The sequence below is a fragment of the Myotis myotis genome, unplaced genomic scaffold (genome assembly GCF_014108235.1).
Source record: "Myotis myotis isolate mMyoMyo1 unplaced genomic scaffold, mMyoMyo1.p scaffold_m19_p_6, whole genome shotgun sequence".
NCBI classification, from domain to species: domain Eukaryota; kingdom Metazoa; phylum Chordata; class Mammalia; order Chiroptera; family Vespertilionidae; genus Myotis; species Myotis myotis.
The window spans coordinates 60,579,920-60,604,731 of NW_023416368.1; positions in this window are offsets into that span (position 1 = coordinate 60,579,920).

A 24,812-nucleotide genomic window follows, 5' to 3' on the forward strand; every position below is an offset into this window, starting at 1 on the left:
CTGCTCCTTCATAGGATAAAGAGGTTCAGGTATATTACAAGCTGAAAACCTGGTATATGTGAACATTAGCTTTAGATTTATTCAAAGTGGTTTCCTCTCATGCCTCCAATAACAGAACTAAAATAGTATTTTGAACACAATCATGTCTCATACCAACTTTGTGGAAAGTACTGTTTTAGTCAGTGGGGCTGGAGTAAGGGCTTCATTAAGACAAGCCTATCAGCAAAAAATTGAAATAGAAGCTACTGGGGATTTGTTCAAAACATAGGGCATTGCCATCTCTGAAAAAGTACCTTGAACTATCAGTCAGCTGGGCAAAGAAGGAAAGAATATTTTGGGCGGAAGGAGGTGTAAGCTGAAGTTTGATGCAGCAAAGGGAGTGCCAGGAACTTAAAGATGGTCAGTGAGGCCAAGTCTGGGAGTCAAGGCGAGTGTGGTCTGAAATGAAGGTGGAGACCAATTTTTTTAGGGCCTTGCGGGCTGAGTTAAGGAGTTTTAGGTTTGTCATAAACAGGGTGGAAAAACACTGGAGAATTTTAAGATGAGTCTTTTGTGAGATGGAGGATGTTGGCAGGTGGATGGGATGACTGGACATGGGTTGAGTGCCAAACACATTTTTGAGCAAATCACGCTGGTTATATGCTAGAGAACAAAGGAAAGAGCCAGTGCAGTTGGGAGAAAAGATTGCAGTGGGGACTCAGATGGTGGTGCTAGAAGGAAGAGAAGTGAATGGATTAGATCTTTAGGGCTCTTTGTAATTTCAAAAGTATATTTTTTTGGTATGTGGAATGAAGACTGGGTTTTAATATGAAATTTCTAATCTCTAATGCACAAGGGATAAAATGGTATAATTCACTTTAGAAAACCTGGAAAAAAAAGAATTATCCAACTCAGACCAGTTTATATCCAACAACACATTATATTGATAAATTAAGATTAATGGAGGCTTTATTATTAGGCAGTTAATTTAAATTCCTTATATTATTAGGCCAAGGAAGATATATTTTGGTATTATAGCAATAGATTTAATTGGAATGCTTAATCAAACTTTACAGATCTTTTTTTTAAAAATTCTTTTCTTACAACATGATGCTATGATAATTGGTGAAATTACTCTTATTTGACTTATAGCATTAATGAAAATTCAAAGTAGAAAACCCTGTGTAATTGGTCTATAAGGTACTGACATGTGTTCTCCATATGGTCTTAGTTGTTTCGAATTATGTTATTTAAACCACAGCAAAAATAGCAGCAACAAAAAGTTCTTGTACTTTTTGTGATTTTTGCTAAGTGCAAAGGAATTTCTCCTTTTCTTGATAAAAAGCATTTGCTGTGGCGGACAAGTCTTAAACAGTTTTCACTCATCACTCATTCAGGCACTGTGCCTCTAGGAAGAACTGAGTTTCCAGGACTTAGGCCATCAGGGGGACAAGGGAATATGTTCTAGTTCTTCCCAGAAAACTCCAAGGTCATCCTGTCTTTTCCAGACTTTTATTTAAAATCAATCTGTTGGAAATATAGCCCCCCCTTTTTTAAATTTCCCCTTTTTTTGGCTTTGTTTTTAGAAATGTACACAATTTTATACTCTCCTCCCCTCCCCATTTGTTGCAGAAAATCACACCCATGCTTCAAGTCACAGGACCTGTAAGACAAGGGCAGGGGCAATCTTGAGTCCTTTGTTCAAAAGATGGTTGATTCTCCACAGCTGCCTCAGGGGCCTCTATAGCCAGAGGTCCCCTGCTTCATAAGGATCCCAAAGAGTAATTTGAATCTTCTCTGCCATATATTAGGAGAGTTATTGTTTCAGAGCCTGGATAATATTATGAGATATTCATTCAAGTATTACCCTCCCCCCTACTCCCCTCCCCCCAAACATAAACAAAAACACACACACAAACCTGAAACTGCATAAGATCCTGAAATCGTGCATGGAACATTTCCAAGAAACTGGATGAAGGGGCACAGAATCCTCTAGATTAAATCTCTTTATTAAGCCCAGCTGGCATGGCTCAGTGGCTGATCATTGACTTATGAACCAGGAGGTCATGTTTCAATTCCTGGTCAGGGCACATGCCCAGGTTGTGGGTTCATTCCCCAGTATGGAACATGAAGGAGGCAGCTGATCAATGATTCTCTTCCATCATTGATGTTTCTATCTCTCCCTCCCTCTCCCTTCCTCTCTGAAATCAATAAAAATATATTTTAAAAAATCTTTTTGGTTAAAATTTTTGTCACTTCTCTTGTAAACATAAATTTGTGGTCTGAGATATGGACAAATCTATAACTACAAATTTATCTTGCCCTGATCGGTTTGGCTCAGGCCCTGATCGGTTTGGCTCAGTGGATAGAGCGTGGGCCTGTGGACTGAAGGGTCCCAGGTTCGGTTCCGGCCAAGGGCATGTGCCTTGGTTGCGGGCACATCCCCAGTGGGAGGTATGCAAGAGGCAGCTAATTGATGTTTCTCTCTCATCGATGTTTCTGACTCTCTATCCCTCTCTCTTCCTCTCTGTGAAAAATCAATAAAGTATATTTTAAAAAAAATTTATCTTATTTATGATTTTCTGATCCAATTTCTACCACTCTTTTGAGAATACCTTTGAGATTAAAAATGGCAGCAGAGTAAGTGAATGCTGCATGGGCATGCTCCCAGGAAAAAACTGGAATTACAACTAAGTATTGGAATTACAACTAAATATACAGAAAAACTTCCTGAATAATCAATAGAAAACCTGCAGGAGAGAACCCTGATACCCAAGGATCGAAAGGGGAGACCTCATAGAGACTGGTGGAAGGGGTGGAGGTGCAAAAGGGCTGCCGGGTGCCCACAGACAGAACTGAAGTCCCAGAGAGATATCTCAGCTGTAGGGGGTTGCCACTGAGAACTCTGGGATATAATCCCCAAGCTGGGCCCCCCCAGCAGAGAGCACCAAAACTGAGAAGGGTACTCACATAACATCTGGCTGTGAAAAGCAGCAGGGTACTGCCTACCAGAGAGTGACAGCTGAATATTCAGGCACCCTCTTAAAGGGCCAATGCACAAAATTCCCTGTGGAGCCACCCACCTTGTGCCCCTGCAGAGGGAGGGTGATGTGAACTGGAGCTGTGCGAGCAGAAGCCAGGACTGGGGAATTGGGAGATAGAGCTCAGAAGGCAGACACCCCAAGTTTCCTGGGATGAGTCATTCCCTCACACAGCTGAGGACATCATAACAGTTAGTTTCTAGGCCAGTGGTCAGCAAACTGCAACTCGCGAGCCACATGCGGCTCTTTAGCCCCTTGAGTGTGGCTCTTCCACAAAATACCACATGCGGGTGCGCATGTACAGTGCGATTGAAACTTCGTGGCTCATGCACAGAAGTCGGTATTTTGTGGAAGAGCCACACTCAAGGGGCCAAAGAGCCGCATGTGGCTCGCAAGCCGCAGTTTGCCGACCACTGCTCGAGGCAGAAGCAGTTGCCCCACCCTGTTGAAAAAGGGTCTTACCACACCTGAGGATGATTGCATGGCAGGCAATTCAAGTCCGAATCCTATCAGTCTGTAGGCAGAGGCAGTCTCTGGAAGCTTTGAGTCATTGCCTGAGCTAATTAGTCAGAAACAGTTTTTAACACTATCCTGTACTAGAGATTGAGAGGTGTAGAGAATGTACTTAATACATAGTCACAAACCCAGACAGCCATAATGAAGACAAACCACCAAATGAAAGAACTAGAGAATTCTCCAGAAGAAGAGATAAATGAAGCAGAGATAAGAAATTTATCTGAAACAGAGTTCAGAGTAATGATGGTAAAGATGCTCAACAGCATGAAAAAAAGATATAGTAACTATGGAAAAAGAACAGTCTGAGATAAAGAATGACATAACACAAATAAGGGACACATTGGAATGAATACACAGCTGATTAGGAGAAGCTGAGGATTGAATCAGTGAATTAGAAGACAGAGTTGAAATCACTCAGAGAACCAAAAAGAAGAAAACAATTAAAAACAGGAGGACAGCTTAAGGGAGCTGTGGGACAACAGGAAACGTAACAATATTAGAATAGCAGGTGTGCCAGAAGAGGCAGAAAGGGAGAAAGGAATAGAGAATGTGTTTGAAGAAATAATGGCAGAAAACTTCCCTAACCTGATAAAGGAAAAAGTCACACAAAGTTCAGGAGGCATAGAGAACTCCAAGCAAGAAGAACCGAAACAGGCCCACGCAAGTATCAAAGGACACTTTGGAAAGGGTTAATTTTATGTTTTTTTCTTTAATTATTGTTGCAATGCTAATAAATGGAGTAGTAATCCATAGAAATCAGAGGTCATAATTTTTTCTTCTAAATAAAAAACATTTAATTTAAATATTATATTTTTGAATCATTTCTATATCACTTGATTCAAAGTTCAAAAGACACAAAAGGCTGTACATTGAAAAGCCTCTTTTCCATGTTTTCCCCTAGACCCTTAGTTTTCTTTTTCAGGAGCAAGTAAAGCTACCAATTTCTTATTTATTTTCTAGAAGTTTTATATCTGTACAAACAATAGTATATCTATTTGATAGCACATGTCACGTTCCCCTTACGACTTAATTGGCAACAATTTTTGGATAGCATTTAAAATATATCCAAAATGCAAATACAGGTTGCCACTTCACCTATTACTGCCCTGGTTCAAGCCAGTGCTATCTCTTGATTATTTTAAAGCAATAGCCTTCTAACTAACGAACAGATCAAATAGGGCAATCCTTTAAAAAAATTTTAAAATTCAGGTCATGTCACTCATCTGTTCTGCACCCTGGGATGGCTTTTCATCACACTTGAGTGGAAGTCCCATTCTTTACCTTGGTATACACAATGTGCTCGTTGTCCTTCTTTCATTACCTCTCAGATCTCACACCCACCTCACCTCATCGTTGATATGGCTGCCACACCGGCCTCCTTGCTGTACCTTGAACATGCCACCTCGGGGACTTTATACCTGTCCTTTATCTCTGGATGGTTTTCCCCCAAGTTATCTGCATGGCTAATTTCCTCACTTCTTTCCAGTCTCTACTCAAATGCCACATTAACATAGAAAACTTCTCTGACAATCCTAAATAAAATAGCAATGATCCTGGGCTACTTTCTTTTACATAGTTTGGTTTTACCCCATTTGACACTATACTTATTCTTACTGGTTTACTAGAGGCCCGATGCATGAAAATTTGTGCAAGAATAGGCCTTCCTCCCCCCGGCAGCTGGCACCAGCTTGCCTCCAGCACCGGGGACCCAGGCTGCCGGCACTGGCTTCCCTTCGGCACCTGGGACCCGGGCTGCTTCCCTCCTCCAGCTGCTCGCAGGCACCCCAGACCTGGCTGGCTTCCCTCTAGTCCCGGCTTTGTCAAGAAGGACATCCTGTCTAATTAGCATATTACCATTTTATTATTATAGAGTAGAGGCCCGGTGCACGAAATTCGTGCATGGGAGGGGGAGGGGGGTCCCTCAGCCTGGCCTGCACCCTCTCACAATGCAGGACTGCTGGCTCCTAACTGCTCGCCTGCTTGCCTGATCACCCCTAGCCCCTCTGCCTACCTGCCTCATTGCCCCTAACCACTCACCTGCCTGATTAATGCCCCTAACTGCTCATCTGCCTGCCTGATTGCCCCTAACCACTCTGCATGCCTGCCTGATCGCCCCTAACTGCCTCTGCCTGCTGCCTGATTGCCCCTAACCACCTCTGCCTCAGCCCCCGCCACCACAACTTCGTCAGGAAGGGTGTCCAGAATGATGTCTGGAAGGTCGTTTGGCTGTCTAGTCTAATTAGCATATTATGCTTTTATTCTTATAGATTGTTGGTATCTGGTGTGAGAGGAATTTTATTTTGTCTAATGTTGTTTTCTCTTTGCCTAGAACAATGCTTCCCGTATATTAGGTACTCAATAAGTTTTTGTTGAATAAATAAACAAATGAGTTGCCATATTAGTACATAAACATCTATCTCATTTTTTTTTAATGGTTGCACAGTATCCCATTGATGTACGGACGATACAGATGTACCTTAGTATATTTCACTAGTCCTCAATTCAGGAGTATTTAGGTTGTTTTCAGTCTTTTGGTAAAAAGATAATACCACAAAGAATCATTTTTTAAAATATATCATATTCTAAATATTTGAGTAATATATATTTTGGGGGTAATTGCCTAAAAGTAGAAATGCTAAGTCAAAGGGGCTAGGTCAGGTTGCCTTCCATAGAATTCATATCTACATATAATCTCATCAATTGTGTACTAGTACAAGTGTCTGTCTCCACACCTTCAACTACATAATGTGTTAAATAGTCTATACCCATGCCACATGACTTCTTTCCTAAGGAAAATTTGAGAAAATAGTCAATCAAATAATTTCCTGTATGGCTAATTATTATGCCAACTATAAATGGGAAAGGCTGTGGTCTCTTTTTCCGTTATACTTTTGTATCTTTTCCAGAAGACCTAAGTTTGAAAGAGGAGAAAGTTAAAACTTTAGTGAATTGGTCTAGTTTCTGGTTAGTTTTTCAAACAATAAGTTTGAGAGAAGCTCAAAGCCATTGAGAAAAGTTGGCTTTTGTATTACTTAGAAACTATACTTTCTCTATTTTTGGGTAGCACTATTAGTGGATTATTGATTTTACTCTTAGAAAAAATTACTTCAGTCTTCAAGGAATTAGACAATGATTATTTTATTTGGGTGGATAATGCAGAGGTAGTATTTTGAACCCATCTGTGTATTTTATTACTGTCATGAGTGCCTGAAATACAAAGGTTTTCTCAGGAATAGAGTGACCCGGAATTCCTGTCCTTGGCCTTTCTTCCAAATAAGACCAAAGAGAAATAAAATACTTTAGTCTTTAATCAGTTAAAATACTGATAATTTGGAAAATCACAAATAGTAGATTGCTTCCTGCCTGTTGTAAAGCAAAATAAAATGTTTACTTATTGGGAACACTATATCTTCTTTAAGTCTCTCTCTCTCTCTCCTATCTCTTCTTCTTATTTTCCTGATGGAATCCTTGTCTTATCTGAGCAAACATTTTTCTTTGTTTGGTTCTCATTCTCTGAGTGGACATGAGAGCAGCCCATTAACTCCAGGGTGGGCTCTGTTTCTGGAATACAAGTCTTACCCATCATATTTCTCCAGTTCTCAGCACCCCTTTACCATCATTTACACACTTCACAAAATAGAAAGCCTGTTTGAATAAAAACAGCTAATTCTTTTGGAGATGCACCAGGAAAAGCTATGAAGGGAAGCAGGGTTTCTTTCTTTGGTATGTGGCTGCTTGAAAGTTTGTATTAAGTCAAGAAAATGTTTTTGGTAAGTGTGATTAGAGTTGAAACAAAGTCTACTTCTAACATTCTCACTAGGGAAAAAACATAAGGGGTCTATGGCTATACAGAGAGTGAGGCAAAAGTAGGTTTACAGTTCTGAGTATATGAAACAGTTTTTTTTCTTGTATTACTATTTAGTAATTATTGTATTATTTTCCATACGAACAACTATAAACCTACTTTTGCCCCCACCCGGTATTTATAATAGAAGTCAGAGGGCAAGTATATTTTAAACCTGTATTCATTGCACACACCAATGCAGGAGGCATAAGTGATGGGTACATTTCAAAAAGTTCCATTTAATGTAAATATGTCAAAATTTCTGCCTTAAGTCTGTAAAAATATATTGTGTTCTTTCTTTTTCATGTTTATTTCAAATACAGAAAAGGAATACAGTTAATTGCAGTTTTTATGATCGTGTATTAGGAGAATTAAGGCCTATATATTACCATAGGAGTTTCAAGTTTTAAAAAACATGATTGAAATGTTTTTTTGTGTGTGGTTTTTTTTCTCTTAGCAAATTGTAACATGTGTAGTTTGGGCTCTTCTTGCTCTTCGTACTATCTTATTATTGGTCCCACTCTGGCCATATTCCTTTGTGTAATACATTGCCCCTAGCACAGTATATTGCTCTTACTAAGCACAATGAATACTTTTGGATAAAGCTGAGTCACAAAAATGTTATAAAACCCTTTCCCCAGCGCTCAGTTCATTAATGGTTATTATCATCTTGTCTGGTCAGGAAGTGCATGTTTTAACTTTCTTGATCACATCGCATCTTATTTACTGTGGCAAAGTAGCTCCCATGAATCACTTCCTCCATCTCGTTAGTGGAAAATAACTGTGGCTGTGGCATCAGGGGTGGCAGCTCAGAACCTAAATAGGTTCAATTTTGTGCTCTTCCTCTGAACAACTTTTCTTCTTTCCAGACTTTCTAATTTTCTTTTTCTTTATCTGCTGTTCTTCCCCTATAATAAAAAGAAATTAGAAAAAAAGACTGGGGATTAGTCATTTGGAAAAGTATAAATTAACTTTGCTTACGAAAACACTTGGGTACTCACTAACGTAGCTTTTCCTGTTGGCTAAGGAAAGTAATTGCACCTAGGGAAAAGAGGAGAAAGCAGAAATCTGACCTGAGAAAAGATCCTGAACATTTATTTCTTCCCAGGTAATTTTCTTTCTTTCTTTTTTTAAAAATATATTTTATTGATTTTTCACAGAGAGGAAGGGAAGGGGATAGAGAGTTAGAAACATCGATCAGCTGCCTCTTGCATACCCCCGACTGGTGATGTGCCCGAAACCAAGGTACATGCCCTTGGCCAGAATTGAACCCAGGACCCTTCAGTCCACAGGCTGACGCTCTATCCACTGAGCCAAACCGGTCAGGACATTTTTTTTTTAAAGTATATTTTATTGATTTTTTACAGAGAGGAAGGGAGAGAGATAGAGAGTTAGAAACATCGATGAGAGAGAAACATCAATCGGCTGCCTCCTGCACACCCCCTACTGGGGATGTGCCCGCAACCAAGGTACATGCCCTTGACTGGAATCGAACCTGGGACCTTTCAGTCCACAGGCCGACGCTCTATCCGCTGAGCCAAACCGGCTAGGGCTTCCTGGGTAATGTTTTTTCTCAATGCCACAAAGGCTAATCATATCCTTTGTAACATGTGAACTGCCTCTGAACTATACAAAGTGTATAGCTTGATGTTAAAAGTAACTATCTGTGAGCAATATCATCTGTAAAGTCAGAGGAGGCTACAGAGAGCTGGGTGCCTAAGACAATTGGTGATAGATTCTGGGAGCCCTGTGCTCAGATCCATAAGTTGGAGGTCATTATCATTTTGTCTGGTGGCTGTTGTGAGGTCCTTGTATATGAACTATCAAGATACCATTTATTTAGGCAATAGCTAACGTTTCTTGAGAGAAATACATTAAACACCATTTAGATATAATTATGATGATCCTCCAGACCCTCAAGAAGTCTAGGCTAGCCCTAGCCAGCTTGGCTTAGTGGATAGAGCTTCGGCCTGTGGACTGAGGGTCCCAGGTTTGATTCAGTCAAAAGCACATGCCCAGGTTGTGGGCTCGATCCCCTGTAGGGGTATGCAGGAGGCAGTTAATCAATGGTTCTCTCTCATCATTGATGTTTTTCTCTCTCTCTCTCTCCCTCTCCCTTCCTCTCTGAAATCAATAAAAATATATTTTTTTAAAAAGTCTTGGTTAACCTTAGGGAATAGGTAAGAGAATCAGTGAAGATTGGGGAAAACCACTAAGCTAAAAGAACCAGATTTTCTTTCCTCTTTGCCATGAACTAGCAGTATGATCTCTGATAAATCTTATTTCTCTGGTTCTGCTATCTAAATTTTTAAATGGGTTGTACTGGGTAAGTTTTAAAGCACCTACAGCTTTGAAATTCAACTGCTATCAACTTTGATCATTCATACTGTTGATTTATATTATTTAGTGCTGATGTCAATTAGCATCATTAATCTTTATTCATTCAGCAGTGTTTATTGAGCACCCACCATGCATCAGGCTCTGTGCTAGGTGCTTGGATACATCATTGATTAAAACTGACAAGAGATCCCTGCCTTCTTCTCTCCATACCCCCAAGCTCACATTCTTGCAGATAGAGATAAACTAGCTAGGGCTTCCCTAGAAAATGTATAGTATATTAGTAAGTGCTATATAAAACAGTAGAACTTGATAAGGAGGATAAGGAGACTAAGGTAAGGAGGAGATTAAAATTTACATGAGGTATTTAGGGCAAACTTTATTGGCATTGAGTAAAGACTTGAAGAAGGTGAAGGAATGAGCCATGTGGATAGTAGCTCTAAGAGTGACCCAAGTAGAGATAATGATCAGTGGACAGGCACTCAGGCAGGGACATGTCTGTGCACCAGAAACAGCCAGGGCATGGCAGTAAGGGCAGGGGTTCTGGGGGAGAGAGATGGGTGAGGAGGTCAAGACTGAGGGAAAGACATTTGGCTGTGTGAGCTTTTGTAGGAATTTGGGGATTTACTCTGAGTGAAACAGGAAACCAGGACAAGGTTTGAGCCAAGGAATGATATGATCAATATTTGTAGTGCTCCCGGTGAGTAATGATGGTGGCTCCAACCAGGGGGATGATGTAAGTTTAATAAGATATAATCAAATTCTGGTTATACAGGGGTGGGCAAAAGTAGGTTAAATTACTAGCTATCATTACCTAAAAGTTAAGGATACGAAATAATGACAATAATTGTAATAATGACAAATAATACAAATAAAAAATACAACTAAAGGCCCGATGCACAAAATTCATGCAAGGGTCTCGGCCCTTGCAGCCCCGGCTTCGTCTGGAAGGTCATCTGGACAGTCATTTGCTGTTTGGTCGAATTATCATATTAGCTATTCATTATATAGGATAAGAAATAAATAATAATACAAGACTAAACTCTTGCCCAGCAGTGTGGCTCAGTGGTTGAGCGTTGACCTATGAATCAGGAGGTCATAGTTCAATTCCTGATTAGGGTCCAGGTTGCCGGCTCAATTCCCAGTGAGGAACATGCAGGAGGCAGCTGATCAATGATTCTCTCTCATCATTGGTATTTCTCTCTCTCTCTCTCCCTTCTCCTTCCTCTCTGAAATCAATAAAAATATATTTAAAAAAGAATAAACTCTGTTTCACATACTCACACTGTAAACCTACTTTTGTCTGCTTCTGTATTTTTTAAGCTAGAGGAGATAGGATTTACTGCCAATTTGGATATAAAGTCTGAGAGAGATGTGTCTTGAGCTTCTGGAAAGACGGAGTTGCCAGCAACTTTGAAAGAAAGATTGTAGGTGGAGGAGGTTTGGGGAGCAATACTAGGAATTAATTTTTGGTGTTGGACTTTAAAAAAATGTTTTAATTGATTTTTCTTTTTAAGAGAGAGAGGAAGGGAGAAGGAGAGAGAAACATGATGAGAGAAAAATAGATCAGTTGCCTCTTGCACGCCCCCTGCTGGGTTTGGAGTCTGCAACCCAGGTGCCCTGACCAAGAATGGAACTGGTGACCTTCAACCTCTTGGTCCTTGGGACAACACTCACCTATACCTTGGACTGGTATTAGACTTTGAAGTAGAGATGCTGAGCAGAAAATAGGCCTAGCTGGGGATATAAATCGGTGAATCATCAATTTAGAGATGGTGTTTAAAGCTAAGAAGACTATACGACAGGATCACCGAGGGAGTGTGTGTAGATAGAGAAGAGACGATGTCCAAGGATTGAGTCCTGGTTCCTCCAATGTTAGGAATCTACAAAGGACACAGGAGAAGTGAGGAAAGGACAGTGAAGGTAAGGGAGATGCTTTCACATTATATATATTGTGAAATGATCACAGTAGGTCTAGTTAGCATCCATCACCACACATAACTATAGTTTTTTTCTTGTGATGAGAACTTTTAAGGTCTACTTAAACTTTCAAATATACAATATTGTATTGTTACCAACTTTCAAATATACTATATATCATTTTCTATATTCAACTACTTTTCTGATACATAAGTATTACACAGTATTAAAAAAGTTCTTCCAAATCTAAACAATTAAGTTCAATGACCACTGCTGATATTTGTATTACTTCCCAAGAAAAGCGAGGATTTGAAAAGATTCCCGAAAAATATTCATGCAATCCTAAATCTTCCTAATATTACAAGAGTGAGCATGGGAGGGACAGTCATTGAAAAGAATTGAACGAAAGAGCTGAGCATGGAGCCTAGCGTGGAAATGGTATTATAGCCCCGAGAAATTGATAATAACACAAGCTCAAAGGCAGTACATATGTACAAAAGTACACTGCTAAAGAGGTTAAAGAACAAATACGTCTCTAAATGAGAACTGGATGCTATCTTCAAAGACTTTCTCTTCAATAGTTGACTTCTTAAAGCACTAAAGAGATGAGGACAGAGCAGGATAAAAAACAGACCTATATCTTGAGCAGCTGATAGTGCGCATGTGTTTACATGACATGGATTGTCTAAAGAGGTAGGGATTTTGAGGTCAGGATTAAGAGATCAAGAATTTCCGTTACCCAAGCAAAGTGAGTTCTAGTTCATGACATTTGAGATTCAACTGTCAAGGATGAAAGGGCACAGAGAACACTGGGCCTACCCTGACTTATCCACAATTTTAGCTTTAAAAAAATGCTTATTTTTAATTTGGACCCAAAAGGAAGATATAGAGAAAGAAAGGAAAACAAGAGAGGAAGGAATGGTGAAGGCAAGCAGGCTCTAAGCTTCCTAGTGCAACCTAAAGTGTCTGAGTGTTCCACCTGGCAGTGACAGAGCCCTTTGGGCAAAATTCAATCCAGCCTTACAGGTTTAGATTTCCTACCAGAAAACCTTGCCACTAGCCTTTAGACACAAAAGAAGAGAAACTTCAGTGCCAAAACTATAAATACATTTTCTATATAGTCTTTGGCCCAAGAATGCCAGAATAAAGCCCTAGAATTCTAGAAGAAAATATGCATCTAAGCTAAAATACATTTTCAAAAGTGAGCAAATCTCTCTCTCCGTCTCTCTCATTCCTAAATCCTAGGTTTTCTGGCAATAATCCAATTGCTAAATGTCAGAATTTTAACTCCCCAAGAGGAAATATAATTATCTAAGTTTCCAGGCAGATGTCATTGATGCATCCTTTCACTTGTAACATAGACTGGCCCTGGGAACAACTTCCTGTTAGCTCTTAAATGGAACTTTCAATATCTCTTAGGATAATTTTGCTTAAGACTGGAGCACAAAAGCTGGTGGGAAGAAGTTGGTTTACTGGGCAAATAACTTAGTAAATGTCTTTCAACTAGGATTAAGTTCCTGGGAAATTGTGTCATAAAAATAAATTATACTTTCCTCAAATCTGTTAAGTTGATTTTTCCTTAGGGTTATAATTTTTAGGTACAAATTTATTGTACATACATACTTTCTTAAAAATGTGTGGTCTCTTGACATCTCAGATGGGAAACCATGGTTAATGTGGTCTTTAGGGACAACCACTCCCCCTCATACTACATAATTTTCACTATTTACAAATTGAAGTTTGGGATGGGATTTAGGAAGCTGAAGATCCATGTTATCTGTTGCCATGACATTTAATAACCTATTCCAAATGATATTCTGCTTTACCATTGTAAGATTCTTCTACCATTATAATTCTCAATGCATTGGTTTCCATTTGTCAAAAAGACATATCTAACAAGCTTACATAAAATATATATTGCATAGCTGAAAGTTGGATTTGTATCTTAAGAATGTATTTCATTAATGAACTAACATTATTTAGTGCCTATATAAATAATTTCTTGAACATGATTAGCATTATAGTTCCCAAGGTTCACTTGAATACATCATTTCATTGGATTCTTCCACCAGACAGGGTACATGGTGTTATTTCCAGTTTGCAAAGTAGGAGATTGAGGTTTATAGATGTGAGATGACTGACGTTGTATTTCAGAGTTAATGAAGTTTTTGAGAAAGAAAGCAGAGTAAACCAACCGATTTTGGAGTGATTTTTAAATGCTTCTGTCCTGAAGAAAACTTTATTTTTTCATTTAATGTTACAAGACTGCTCTATTTGGGGTCTGAGGGGTAGGTACTCTCTTCCTTCCCCGCAAAGCCCTCAGGAACAATTGATATTAGCAAAGATATTTTTGTCCAAAGATGCAGTATTCCAAAAGTATCCATGGCACTCTATTTAATCAGTTGGATGAGCCCAGCTACGGCATATCCCTTTGATACGGTCTCATGGTCCCATATTGATTCTTGTTATGATTCCCAGGTGTAAAAATAGAATCTAGGATTCCCAAACTAGGCTTTCCTTATTTAAATCTCAACCCATGAGAAAGTTTGTGGATCTTATTTATCACAATTTATCCTCTTTTAAACAGGAATCAACAAACCATATTCTTCAATTTACTGATTTAGTGCTGAATTTCCGTTCTTATGAAGTTTACTATGTTGTAGCCAATTCCATCTATTTGCAGTTATTTTGTCAGCTTTTAAAAGTTTTCTTATACCCATCAGTGTCTTTGTCTGCATTAGAAAACTATCTGGATTTTTCTAATATCAAGAACCAGTGGGGTCCTAACTGGGTGGCTTCATTGCAGTGTCATCCCGGGCACCAAAGGGTTGAGGGTTTGATTCTCAGTCAGGGCACATACCTAGGTTGTGGGTTGGGTTGGATCCCTGGTCAGGGCATGTAATGGGAGGCAGAAGATCAATGTTTCTCTCTCTCTCTCTTCCCATTCCTCTCTAAACATATCCTTGGGTGAGGATGAAAGGGAAAAAAAAAAAAAAAAGAACCAATGGGATATAACAGTTACATTTACCAACCACAAATTGCACTGTTGTTTGTTTCAGAGTTTAAACAGAGAGGTAGCCAGGCTTCCATCATTATCCTATAACTCAAAATCTTGGGAGTCAAGCTTGGAGTGTCTTTTGTCCTCTAATCAAACATTTTACATCTCCCTAGGGAGTGGTGAGAAAGTCTTTATGTTCCCTTACTACTGCCACACCACTAGTCTCATCTCCCAACTGGGTCTCTGTCCTCAACTTTCTTTCTTCATAGTTACCTCTACTTCTAATTTTTATTTTTAGGACCACCATTTTTACTTTGCTTTTCAGCAAATGGTGTGTGAGTTGGGAAATTTATTATACTCCAGTGAAGGGAAATCATTTCTGGAATTCTTGCCATTTTCAAGTTACTAAAGCAGTATTCTAATAGTTAATTAAAATTTTTTTCTATTGCTAAGATAATAGATCTTAAAATTCCCGTCACACTCAAGAAAGTTTTTGTAGGAATTCCGGAGAACCAAGATGGTGGCGTAAGGTATAAACCTGTGCATGCTGCCTCCCACAACAACACTGAAACTACAAATATAAGACAAAACAGCTATCATCCAGAACCACGGGAAAGCTGGCCGAGTGGAAGTTCTACAACTAGAAGGAAAGAAAGAAGCACATTGAGACAGAGTAGGAGGTGCAGAGGTGCCAAGAACAGAGGTACAAAGGCGAGCGTGAGGCGGCTGCACCTGGGTGCGCGGTTTTTTTCAATCAGAAGGTGATACAAGTGTTGGGGTCCAACCCCAGCAGGTCCAGGGGTTCCCAAAGGTGTGGATGGAGCCTGTGAAGAAGGAATGACACGGAGACAGCGTTCAGTTGATCAGCAGCCTAGCCAGGTTCTAACCAAGATCTCCAGCCAGGTTCTGTTTTTTATTGTCTTGTTACATCTGTATTTATACCAGTTGACTTTAATCCTATCAATTTCTATTCCAAAGGTTAGGGCGATTCTTATCTCCATTCCAGGGAGTAAAGATTAAGTAGCTTAAGCGTGATTGTTCATAGTTAAAGTGATTAACTACCCACCTGGCACTTAGTTAAGGGGTTTTATTCCCTCCCTAACTTCAGGGAAAAATCCCTACCTGGGGAAACAACCTTTCTCGGAGAGGTGACCTTGGTTAAAACACATAGTGCCAAGAAGGGGAGCAAACAGATTAAGAACAGTATGCCATATACGCCAGGTCCCTTGAAACATATGCTGTGCAGATGTTTCTTCCCTACAGCAACTGTGTCAAACAGTAAGGATGGACTGGCTTCCAGTATCCAAGCTCTCGAATGCACTGAGCTCGTTTAAGGTGAGATTCTGAGGTCCCAGACTCCTACGGGGAGAAACTGGACTGTGTTGCAGCAGGTTGGAAAGCGAGAGTGGCTTTCTCGCAGAGCTGCTTGCAGGGATCATTGTTGCTGTGGAGGTGCGGCACTTGGGGATGCAGAGACGTGGAGTCGGAGTCACGGAGAGCAGAGTCGGAGTCACGGAGATGCGAGGGGTCGCGGAGATGCTGATGACAACCATTGCTGTTTGCTCCGCCCTGGTGATTTTCTGAGACCCCACCCCACTCAATTTACATCCCCACCCAAGCTGTGCCAGTGGCACAAAGGAATCACGTGCGCTTTTGCAGCCTAACCCAACTAACTGCAGCTGGGTCAGAGAGCTCCAAAACTTCCAAACCCCAAACAAAGAGGAAAAATCTGCTAATATTGCTGTAGCTCCTGCTGGGTGGACCCACACAGTGGTTGACATGGAGATCCAGGAGCCAGGTACCCCTGGTCAGATACCAGATTTCAACTCCTCACATCCATAAGGGACACACTCAAGAAGCAGACTCAGTGAGCATCAAAGCCCCACTGAAGCAAGTCCTGCTCCATAACGGTGTCTCCAGCACAGTAGTTCTTCCACTATAGACACAACGGGTCCTTGCAGTCAGCCAAAAATGCAGAGACAAGGAAACATGTCACAAATGAAAGAAACAGAGGAAAGCAAACTAATGGAGGACATAGAGTTCAAAACCACAGTTATAAGGTTACTCAAGAATCTTCTATGACTCTCCGAGGAACTTAGTGAGACCTCCGAGGAACTTAGTGAGACCTTCAAGGATCTTAATGAGAATGCCAAAAAAATGGAAAAGGACCAGTCAGAAATTAAGCATACACTGACTGAAATTAAAAATAATATACAGAGATCCAACAGCAGACTAGAGGATCCCAAGAATCAAGTCAAAGATTTGAAATATGAAGAAGCAAAAAACACCCATCCAGAAAAGCAAAATGAAAAAAGAATACAAAAATATGAAGATAGTGTAAGGCGCCTCTGACAATTTCAAACGTACCAACACCTGAATTATCGGGGTGCCAGAAGAAGAGAGAGAGCAAGATACTGAAAGCATATTAGAAGAAATCATGACAGAAAACTTCCCCTACCTGATGAAAGAAATAGACTTGTAAGTCTAGGAAGCGAAGAGAACCCCAAACAAGAGGAATCCAAAGAGGACCACACCAAGACACATCATAATTAAAATGCCAAGGGCTAAAGACAAAGAGAGAATCTTAAAAGCAGCAAGAGAAAAACAGTTAGTTACCTACAAGGGAGTACCCATACGACTGTTAGCTGATTTCTCAACAGAAACCATGCAGGCCAGAAGGGAGTGGCAAGAAATATTCAAAGTGATGAATACCAAGAACCTACAACCAAGACTACTTTACCCAGCAAAGCTATCATGTAGAATTGAAGGTCAGATAAAGAGCTTCACAGACAAGAAAAAGCTTAAGGAGTTCATCACCACCAAACCAGGAATATATGAAATGCTAAAGGATATTCTTTAAGAAGAGGAAGAAGAAGAAAAAGGTAAAGATAAAAATTATGAACAACAAAGTGACAACAAATAAATACCTATCAACAAGTGAACCTAAAAATTAAGTCAGAATAAACTGGTGAATATAATAGAAGCAGGGGCATAGAAAGGGAGTGGACTGACAATTCTTGGGGGAAGGGGGTGTGGGGGGCAAGAAGAGATTGGACAAAAATTTTCCACCTATGGATGAGGACAGTGGCAGGGGGGTAAGGGCATGGAGTGGGATGGGAACCGGGTGGAGGGGAGCTATGGGGGAAAGAAGAGGAACATCTGTAATAATCTCAACAATAAAGATTTATTAATTAAAAAAAAAAGAAAGTTTTTGTAACTATATATGGTGATGGGTGTTAACTAGACTTTTTGTGGCAATCATTTTGCAATGTATGTAAATATCAAATCATTATGTTGTATGATTGAAATTAACATAATGCTAAATGTCAATTATACTTCAATAAAAACACATTTTCTAAGATTACAAAATAGTATTATAGAAGTTGAATAACTGTGACAAAATTATCAATATCTTTGTAGACGTTCATTCTATTCTTTCTCATTGTAGAACTAGTGATCCTTTTATAGTCTCTTTTTTAACCAGTTTACCAATGTTAGAATCCTATATAATAAAAGGCTAATATGCAAATAGACCGAACAGCGGAACAACCGGTTGCAATGACGTGTGCTGACCACCAGGGGTGCATGCAGAACATGACAGACATCGGCAGCAGGCAGCAGAGCATGGAACATGGCAGGTGTCAGCCGCGGCAGGATGGGGAGCAGGTGAATGAGGGCGCCAGACCAAGGCGGGTGCTGATTGCTGTCATTGGGGCGAGCCTCTGGTAGTTACTGAAAATTCTTTGCTCCTGCGCACCACAGTCCTGCCTGGTGCTCATACCTGCTGTCAGCGGGTGCGAGCAGTGGCTGCTGGCCCCAATCGCCCCTCAGGGCTTCTCTACTGCCCCCTGCTCCTCAGGGGCAATTGGGGCAGTAGTTGCTGCTTGCACCTGCTGCTGTTGCTGGCCCCAATCGCTTTGCGCCATCAGGGGGTGTGAGTGGGGCTGGCATCATCAGCGCGTGGGAGCTGTGGCGGCAGTGGGAGCAGGGCTGCTGGCAAACAGGGGACGGGGGGGAGGGGGGGACAGGGAGAAGCGCTGTTGTGGGAGGGCTGGGCAGGGGCACGGAGGATGGGCTGAGACCTGCCCCTGTGCCCACCACAGCCTCGCGGCCCATAGTTCCATTCAAGGTGCAGGAATTCATGCACTGGGTCCCTAGTTCATTGATCAAAGGTCTTCAGGACATGTCTGGCCCAGGACTTTGAGAAAAGCAGAAGCCATCTCCATTTTAAATTAAGGAATTATCTGTGAGAGTTGCATTCATTTCTCATAGTTTCTAAGGAAAAGGGATAAAACCTCGATGTTCTCATTGTCTAGCATAATTTCTGGCCTGAAGTGAATTCCACAGAAGTAGCCTTTAAACACAATGAAATTATTTTTATTGGATTCAAGTGTTTGTAAAACATTTCCCTCTACTGGCTGGCTGCTAAAACTACTTCTAAAAAATCATATAGAGGAACCAGTTACCTGCTCCCAAAACTTGCTGCTTTCCCACCTCTAGCAGCCCATTATTAAATTCTTCCTTGCATTTTTTTCTTCTTATCTACCTATTTCCCTAACTTAGGTGTGTTAGGAATATTGATGCAGAGAGGATGTTATGATTTTATTGACAAAAGGTTGAAATTTACTCTCAAAATTAACCAACCATATAGTCCCTTATCATTCCAGTCAAGTACCTGATTTCTAGGAAAGACAGATGGATAGGAGGACCACAGTTCTACTAATAGCCATGCCTTCTTAATTTTGGACAGTTTGATTCATAATAACGAAAGGCTGATGGTGTCTAATAAGACCAGAAAAATTGCAGAACATTAGTCTTGACATTATGTGTAATAATAATGAACCTACAGATTGGTCAGTAAGCTCAATTTGGTCTTTTGCTGATAGGGGTTTTCCTCAGTTTTATACTAGTGAAGTGAGTACAGAGGCATCCAATTTGGGATTGAGACACTTTGGCATTTTACTCCCAACAATTTAACTGGAAATCCTGGTGCTTGTGGTCTTTGGCACCCACAGGACTATGTTCTGAGGTATTAGTTCAACATGCTCAGTAGTTCACCCACACAGTATGGAAATAGCCCAGGGTGACCAAAATGCAAACACAATTCTAATTACTAGAGAATTTGAAAAGAACACACGGTCTTTACCTACATTCTCTAAGACCACACTGTTTTAGTTATAGTACATATCCAAATGCCAAACTTCTGTGGGACTAAGAGACATTTAATTTATGTTCCAATTTAGGTAATTTACGTCCAAACTTAGGTAATTGCAAACACAATTTTCAGGGAGTTAAGGAAATCCTCAGTATAAAATAATGTAGTCGATGCTCTGGATTTCCATTTGTGCCTTCCATTCTCAGTATTATGTTACATTTCTCTGGGTGGGAGGTCACTTTTTATTCATGAAATGTTCACTGCTGTAGTAAACAATGGTGGATTGCCTTTGTTCAAGGATATCTAAATTTAGATGGGGAGGCTAATTTGGCAACTCCTCCTCAATCACTCAGCTACTTCTGAATAAATCCTGCTTTCCATACTCCTGACTCACCTAAGCAGGTTATGAACATGGACTATGATCATGCACTCAGACTAAGACCCTGCCTCTTCTTAGCTGGGGCCATGGGCACATTGCTTCTGCGAGTTTCATTTTCCTCATCTCTTAAGTAAAGATAAAAATACATCCCTGCTTTATAATATGGTCATAGTAATCAACTATGTTGTTATTGGAATATAATAAACAAACTGTGGTAGGCAGTCAGATAGGTATGAGCAGAGCAGGATAATATAGTTCAGATAGGGAACATCACCAGGGCGGAAAGACCTGAGTGCCTAGCAATGAATGGGTAATACTGGGAAAACAAGGACCCCACCCCCAGGATGACCTTTCATCCCCTAGCAAATTGCTGGTCATGTGGCTTAAACCCTCCTGTGACCTTTCATATCCATTGTCATGCCCTCTTCTGACCTTTCCTCCCCTGGCATGTTGCTAATCATGTGGTAGACTACCTTAGAGGAAGAACAAAGGGCAGGAGAACAGCCTCATATGAGCCCATACAAGCCCTTGCATGCCCACTCCTTTAAGCATTAAGTACTAGAGATAACATTTAGGCCCCAGTTGTGTTTCTGCTCCAGGCCTAGAAAAGCAGCAAAACCTGACAAGCAATGCCATGGCTGACATCAGGACCTGATGCATTGACTAATGACCCCTTGCCCCCGATGTTAACTAGTCAGTAGAGAACAGGACCCTGAAAAAAAAAACACATCTGGAAAACTGATGAATATTCGATTGAGGTCCTCCCGTGGATCTCTGCTAAAATACCTACACTTAAAAGCCCTTAAGATGGAGGACCCAGCAGCTCTCCCTCCCAGGAGCATGCCAGTGACTTTTCCCTCACTCTCTTCTTCACCCCAAACACATTACCTTTACCCCTTTCTCTTTCTCCTAAGCTCCTGAGGGACCCTTCTTTTGTCTCTGTAACTTGTTTCCTGAACCCATTTCTTCTACGGCTCACTTCTTCTGTTAGGGGCAAAAAATAGAAGATTGGAGACTAGCTATGGTTATGGGAAATATTAATTATGATCTGTTAACCATGATTGCCTTGTGTTGGTTAACGAAAGGGCATTCTGATTTGGCTGGGACTTGTATGCCCTCAGGAACTGGGAGTCAACCTTAGGCCTGGGAATCAACCTTTGAACCCTTCTCATTCAAGAACTGCCTATTATCATGGAAATATTAACAGCCTTGTTGCCCAAACAATGGAGTCCCATCCCAGCCTCCCACTTCCCCATTCCTGTAATCCCTACTTACCCATCTAATCCTTGTCTTACCCTATATAAACTGCTGGCTTATGGGGGGCTGCAGAGAAAAGTTTTGTGGCTGACCTGCTGCTCTCCCATACTGCCGGCAGTATTGGAATAAACACTCATATATGATTCAACCCTTTCTCTGCTTAATCAGCTCAAGTAGTGACAGGAAACATGGACCCATTGGTTGTCTGGTTACACTTCCACTTATGTGATTTTCTAAATAAACTTTTGCTTATAGTTTGAGTTTTGGCACTGAATTCTTTCTCAGCCACAACTCAAGTACCGTGGTTGCTGAACCAAGGTCTGGTCTGACTCCATTGATATGACACCTAGGACTGTTCTTACCTCCAATAAAACTATTATTATTTACTCTATAGATGTCATCAATTCTTAAAACTGTATAATTTTGCAGACAAGTCAACTTGTGTACAAAAGGAAATAAGCTTGTATCAAGTCATCAAGTTTAGCTCCCTAAGTATATTGGTACTATCAAATTAATCTAGTATTATTAGAGGTTATATATAAACATGTATATATGTATACATATATAGATGCTGTTATTATTTAGGGATTATTTGGAAAAGGGTGTAGTGGTGTTGTGGGGGAAAAAAGTCCCCTATTTACATGAGTTAATATGTATCCTCCTTACTTTGGTTTTGCCTCATTTCTCCTCACTGCTGTAAGGTTTATATCTTCTGACTACTTGTTGACTGATTTGTGAGCCAGGTCTTGAAAAAATACCAGTTTTCTTAAATGACAAATGTGCTTAGTGCTGTTCGACATGGAATCACTACAGTGATTATTTTCTTTTATGAACAGACTAGAGGCCTGGTGCACAAGATTTGTGCACTCGAGGAGGGGTCCCTCAGCCTGGCCTGTGCCCTTGCGAAGTCCAGGAGCCCTCAGGGGATGTCCGGGTGATGGCTTAGCACTGCCTCGGAGGCGGGAAAGGCTCACCACTGCTGCTGTGCTCGCCAGCCGTGAGCCCGGTTTCTGGCTGAGTGGTGCTCCCCCTGTGGGAGTGCACTGACCACCAGGGGGCAGTTCCTGCAGTGAGTGTCAGCCTCCTGGTGGTCAGTGCACATCATAGCAACTGGTCGTTCTGCCATTTGGTCGATTTGCATATTAGCCTTTTATTATATAGGATAGCCTTTATGATTGGCAAACCCATAAAACTTGTAAAGCAGAAAAATTGTTCTAAGATCAGAAGTGTATTTATGCAACTCTGATTTCATGGTTTTTGATATTTTTCTATTTTTTTAAATTTCATTTTATTTTTTTAATATATTTTTATTGATTTCAGAGAGGAAAGGAGAGGGAGAGAGAGATAGAAACATCAATAATGAGAATTACTGATCAGCTGCCTTCTGCACATCCCCAGTGGGGACTGAGCCCACAACCTGGGCATGTGCTCTTGACCAGAATCGAATCCAGGACTCTTCAGTCCGAAGGCTGAAACTCTATCCACTGAGCCAAACTAGCTAGGGCTCTTTTTTATTTTTTAACAAAGTTGTTTTTCAGAACTCTTAGGAGTGCTGAGTGGAAACACATTCCTTGTCCTCTCATTTAAGCTACTTCTTTCTTGGCTGGATGGCTTCCATCTCATTTCCTTGCATCTTCTCCTGCCATGTCCAACATGTGCCATAGTAAATGTATACTAAGCTTTCAATCAATATTTTTCAAATATATGACTGAAATGATATGTTTAGTGCCATATTGCCAGTGTTTAATATGGCAGATGCTCTATAAATATTTGTTCAATGACTAAAAAATTTTCTCTATTCAGAAAGAAAATGAGACCTAAAGTAGTGTGGAGTGGGTGTAGTGAATTGCAGTGAAAGGACACACAAGGTCTATAAGACCCAGAGAGAAAATGTAATGGACAATTTAAGTGATTATCAGCTCATCTGAGTTTTTTGAGAGGATACTTCCTCCAGTTTTGCCTATTTAGGAAGCATAGAGGTAATTGCACTTGTCTCAGGATATGCTGGCCGTGCAACTTCAGAAAACCATACATCTCCAACCAACATCACAGGGTTATGCATCCCATGGAAAATGTGAAAGTAATTTGTAAATGCTAAACAGCTATAGATGTATGATTATTTAATTGTGGAAAGATTTATAACATGTTTATGCTAAAATGCTTAACAGTCAATCAGTTCAAAAGGGTATAAAGCCCCTTTCCTAATTCTCTCCAGAGTTACCCACTCTTACCAGTTTCTATGTGTCCCTGTCCTTCTAAATATAATCAGTAGATTAGTTATTTATATATATACATATACATATATATGCATATACATGTTTATAAACATACACAATTATATACATGTAAACCTAAAAATACAAATCAGATCTAATGCTGTTTGTCAGGGTACTGTTCCACTTACTGTATCGTTGAAATTTTAATGACAGTGCATATAGAGTTCTTTTAGCTACTGCATAGTATTTCGTTGTGTGTATTTGCTATGATTTATCATTTCCATATTGATGGCCATCTAGTTTGTTTCCATTTTTCTCTACTACAAATAGGGCTTCAATAAACATCCTTGTCCAATTTGACTTCTTTCCTGCTTAAAATTATTAAATAGTTTCTTATTTTTACACTCTATACTTATATCTCATACCACGTGGCAGAAGCCTGGTGCTTATAGAGCAGCAAAGTTGTCTTGATAATATGTAGCTCCTGGGCAATGTCAGAATTACCTCTAGTGTGGCCTCGCTGCTCTGGCAATTGGCCTACTCACTGCATGTGACTTTCTAATTCTACCTTTTGCCTTTGCCATGTAAATCCCTTGTTTACACGTTACCTTAATTCTCTCTTTATACATTTCCTTTTTTTCCCCTTTCTTCAAAACACAGACAAAAATCCACCTCTTCTCAAAATTCAGTGTAGGCTAATTCCATTACAATTTTTCATGCTTTCAATATTCTGTGTGTTTTTTTTTTTAAACATTTGTTGAATTGTTGTGGTGTCCATCTCACTACACTAGAAATGCATATGGATGTATTTTGTGAGGTTTCTTTAGTTATTCCTTGTTTATAAATTGCCACAATCTAAGTTGACAATAAATGACAAGTATGCCGTAGCCTACCCTTCAGAGATCTATTGCCAAATTTTGATCACTCTATCTGAATTTACTTTGGCGACAGCTGAGTGAATATAGTGTTGTCTGTGGGGTGGTGTGATGTGGTTAAAATAGGATAACACCTTTCCTTGTAAGAGGGAAGAGGAATTCCTGAAAGATTATGTGTTCACTGGCATGTGCAAGAATTTTGCCTCATAAATGTTTAAACGATCGTGGTCAGGGCAGTGAACCCATCTGGTCAACAGTGACATACACAGGGACCAACTGTTCAGTGAAGTGACTA